Below are 5056 nucleotides of genomic sequence, written 5' to 3' on the forward strand. Positions count from 1 at the left end.
AAGAGGCAGGCCCACTACAGCAAAATGCAAAGCAGTTAAGATACCTGCTCAAGAACTATGTATCATGCTTTGAATGGGGATGACTTCAAGGTGTACAGGAATGAACATCCACTATAGTGAAAAAATTGGATGGCACTTAGCCTACCTCATGCTATGATGCCATTAGAGATCACTTCCATGCGAGTACCCCTCCTCTCTCATAGATTCATAGATCATGGGGAGTCCTTATACCACTATTGGCGCAGTGGGGCAGTTGTTAAGCGATGCACCACCGTTTCAAAGACACAGCCAGCAATGCTCCCTCCTAGCTTCTTCTCAGCTCTTCTGTCTCCACCCAACCCCACTGCCACCTCATGTTACGCGCTTTTATACCCCTCATGTCATCATCTTCTTCTTCTGTGTTCGTGCCTGTGGCCACATCATTATTACATGTCATCCTTATTGTCGTCATTTTCTTCCTTGCGGCGTCCGTGTCTCCTGGAATTTGCCATGTCACTGCAGCCTTTCTCTTCTTATTTTATTACTGTCACATCTTTTATGTGACAAGAATGCATAGCAAGAAATACTGATGAAGCATTAAGCAAGAAAGATAGCTGAGAGAAGCAAATACTGACAGGTACAACAGCCAAACCAACCATCGATGTTTTAGAATTCTTAGCAGAATTGAAATCGAAATTCCAGTTGTAACTAGTTAATAAAAAAGTAAGCAAAAGCCATGCAATGCACAAAGACGAAAAAAACAGAATGGAAGGTGAAAGTCACGTGAGCATGCATTTGTTAAAAACAGGGCAGAGATATTGAGCCTAAAAAGCTTGCAACCCTGTAAATGCAGCATCTCATGACCTCAAGTTACCAAAGGTGGAAAAGAATGCTAAGCATGACATTAATGCACAAGGAAGCGCGGAAAATTGCACGCCTATTAGCTGACTTCCTCTTGTGCACAAAATGCCAAAATAGCTGTTAATGAACTCGAGTCAACATTACACTTCAAGCAACAGACCACGTTCAGGTAACCAATCGGGTAGCAGGGGAATGAGTCCCTATCGAGCTCCCACAAAATATTCCCATCTGCCAAGGTGTAGGCCCAACCAGACAATGGATGCCATGTGCACTTGTCTTGTGGATGTGGTTAAGGATAGTGCAATGATTCATAAGCAGATGAAATGATTGCTGAAATTTATAAACAAGGATTCTGCTCTTCAGTGAAAAGGCCGTCGCGCAGAATTTGAATCAGTAGAAGAAAAGGTCTCAACAAGCAGCATTACTCTCAAGAAAAGATTTGTCTCTGAAAGGTTGCCAACAGGTTGTTTACACAGAAGAAACGTCTTTTTCTTCAGTAATGGCAATGCACAAAATTTTTAAAATTATACATGTAAATAAAAGTCGCCCGAAACACGAGCACATTAAGCATGTTATAAAAATTGCCCCTCCCATTTCCAGCATTATCAATCCCAAACGCATGACCACAGAAGAGATTGTAGTGCTGTTTTAATGGATTACATAATATTCTCTTGTGAAGACATCTAGATTACAAAAAGGTACCATAGCCAATGCTCAACGTGCTTAGGAATTATGCTTTGAATTCTAGGCTACCATAACCACTTGTACACCGCATTTTATATATGTAAGCAAGAGAGTTGGGGTTTGATGCCCCAGCAGCTAGCGCCGCCGAAGAAGAGGAAGAAGGAAGCCAACGCAGAAGAAGTTCGGGTTTTGCGCGTCCGAACGCTGGCCTGCTGAGCAGCACTGCTGGAACAAGGACTGTGGCCGTCTGTACTGACTGTGCGTGTCGCCCCATTACACTTGGTGGAGGTGCCGGGGTGTCGGACGTCGTGGTAGAGCCTGGTAGCCTGGACATCGTGGCGTAATGGGGCGACACAGTCACAGTCAATACGGACGGCCACAGTCTTTGTTCCAGCGGTGCTGCTCAGCAGGCCAGCGTTCGCAAGCGCAAAAACCCGAACTTCGTCTGCGTCGGCTTCCTTCTTCCTCTTTTTCGTCGGCGCTAGCTACTGGGGCATTAAACCCCAACTCTCTTGCTTACAATGTATATAATTAAAAAATCATAGATCCAGAGCTAAACAGCCCTCAAAATATATGTGAATACATGTGCACATTTCTGCACCTGAGGAGCTACTGCTTCTTTACTGCAACACAATTCAGGATGATCTAGCTAATAGTTGATCCATTATGTTGTTCCCATTCTGCTATGTTATATGATAATAAATGAGCATCAGTCCTCCTTCATATGTAAACCCTCAGCATTTGAGGTGACCATGTCAATGTTCACCATCAGTGTGAAAGCAGGAACAGTAACAAATAGTAAACATTGTCACTTAAAACAAGGCATGCAATGCAACTCAACAAAGGGCCATTGTAGTGTAGCCCTTAGCTGAATTAAGATGCTGGAACAAAGAAAATAAGCCCGGCTAGCCCGGATAATCAATTAAAATCCTAATCCCAGTAAAGCGAAAATTAATCGAGTGATTTGTAATATAAGCATTACTAGTGGACATGAATGGTATTAAGGAGCAAGCACCTAATGCCGTGTAGCTGGCACAACTGCTGGTTCATAATTAAAATTTTACAAAAAAATTTTTACGATATTTTACATATTGGTAAAATGAGGCACGTCTTCTTAACTTTCGTTTCGCTTAAAACTATGACTCAGTGGGGCCACTCCAAGTTTTCTCAAAATGTAACGACCACTTCATTCCGAACTTGTGCTGCCAACCTCGTCTGGGGCAAAGGCAGTGCCTATGACGCATTGACTTGCTCACACTTTCATGGCTAGTCTTCTATCCTTTCTTACATTTGCAACATGGCTTAAAACACTGTAACCAAAATGAACCTCGCTGCAAAAGGATGAATTCTCAAAACAGCACTCAACTTATCTGTTCCTCTAGGCAGCCGCTTCCTGTCTGAACCTTGAATTTAGCGAATACACAAACGGTGTTGGCAGGTTTAGCATAAACTCTATATATATGGCCTTCACAAATTATAAATAAAGCATTTGATTAGTCATTAACGTCACGGTGACCATGTATGCATTACGTGATTAAGGTGCTGAACAAATACATGTAATTATGCTAGAAAATAGCCACAAGAATTGCACAGCTACCACAGTCTTGCACAGGAGGAGTGACAGGATACCAATAGGAAGGGGTGTCAGACAGGAAGACAAAATCTCTTCATCGTTATTTACTACATATCTACAAAAACTATGCACAGATGCAGCGAGACCTAAAATAAAAGTTAACAGGAAACATATTGGCAAACCTCTAACTAGCTGACATTGCCCTGCTCAATGATACAGGTTATAAATTACTATAAGTGACTGAAAACACGAAGAGCCAAAACAGTACGGCAAGTTTGAAAATTAATGTGCACATAACTAAAGTTAAACAGCCTGATGAAGAGACACTAGTTTGTGGCACATGATTAAGTACTAGAAGAAAGGGGGAAGAAGATCCCATCAAGCTTATGTAATCATGGCAAGCGGAAATCATGAAAGACAAATCGGCAGGTGAAGAATAGTGGGTTGGTGTGCATTTGATTTGGCCAGTGTTCACCTATGGGGTCAAAACTTCTAGGCAAACGAAAGAACCTGACACAGCACAGTGAATGTTGAAAATAAAAATCATGAATGTAACGTTAAGAGATAGATAGAAAGCTGTGAATACGAGTTGGTGATATTCTATTCGAAATTAAAGTGAAGAAATGAGGTTTCACAGTATATCTAATTTGCAGAAAAGATAACTAGGAAGCTATTACAGTGAAGCAGCGGTTACCATGGAAAAGACAACATAGCTGAGAGCAGCAGTGAAGCCAGTGAGGTTATGAGGCTAGGGCCTTTTCTGAGGTAGGGTAGCCACGGTTCGCTCCCGGCAAGGGTGCTTGGACATCACTGGGGAAGGCCGCAGACCTTCAGCGTGTTCAGCTCGGCTGTAAACAGTGAAGGCAGTCATGTCACTTTAATTCTAAGAGAGTGTTGAAAAGAACACAAAAGTGTTGAAAGAGAGTGTTGAAAAGAGCAAATAAAAGTTACACAAGTTAGACTTGTACGCATTTTGTAAATAACTACATGCATGAGAAAACAAGGAACCTTTTCAGGACGAAAACGTAAACAAACTGCAAAATATGGATAGTAGAGGTTGCTCGGAAATGAAAGAGTTTAGCATAATTATTAGTTACATACTTATAAGCAAACCTTTGTTAATGCACTGTATTGTGAATTTCACTTTCCCTACGTTGCGCTAGTTGTACCGAGCGCTGGGTACAGCCCAATAAGCCCGTAGATCGGGTTGACTAGATCTAATGTATCAAATTATTGCAAAGCAATAAACCGCCACTCTTATTCCTTCATGTGTACAACATATGCTGTTTCCCACTAGTGCGTGGCGATGACATGGCATCGTTTTATTATGTTTTAAAAATGCCAACAGCACGGCGTACCGCCTCCAAGTGCAATGCAGCTACAGTCCCACGCAGAGAATAACACATGTCAGGCGTGTTACATGCCTCAGACCAGTGTAATGCGTCTACTAGTTCCATTAGTTTGAGGAGAAAAAATAATCGGGCACTTGCAAAAACACGACGTGTATGTCAGCACAGAAACGACAGTTGCCGCAGCCGTCTAGCATGTGGCTTCCGCAAATTCCCGATTATTTTTTTTTATTTGTGGTACTAGCAGAACTACTACCTCTAAAGAGACAAAGAGTACCATGGCACTGCCGTGAAGAAATCAGCGCAGCGTTCCTGTAGCACTTCTCAGGCACGCGAACATGGAGGAACACCCAAATTTGCCCGCCAAATTCTGGCTCCAGTTTGGGCTTGACTTGGCTTCTTGACTAGCCAAATCTTCCGAAAAACAATTTCTTTTATATACTTCTTTTCCACTAATACTTAAAATTGTCGTTTTATGCAATGAAGCTAACCTTCGGCTGCGCTGGTATTTCCAGCTGCATAGAGTTACATAGAGTTTCTTTCAAGGTTCTGAGCTATCCAGCGTAATCCAACACAAGTCATAAATTACTACACGTGCTTTTGTGTGTAA

Source organism: Amblyomma mixtum, chromosome 4, assembly GCF_055824585.1.
Source record: "Amblyomma mixtum isolate Tamu chromosome 4, ASM5582458v1, whole genome shotgun sequence".
NCBI lineage: Eukaryota > Metazoa > Arthropoda > Arachnida > Ixodida > Ixodidae > Amblyomma > Amblyomma mixtum.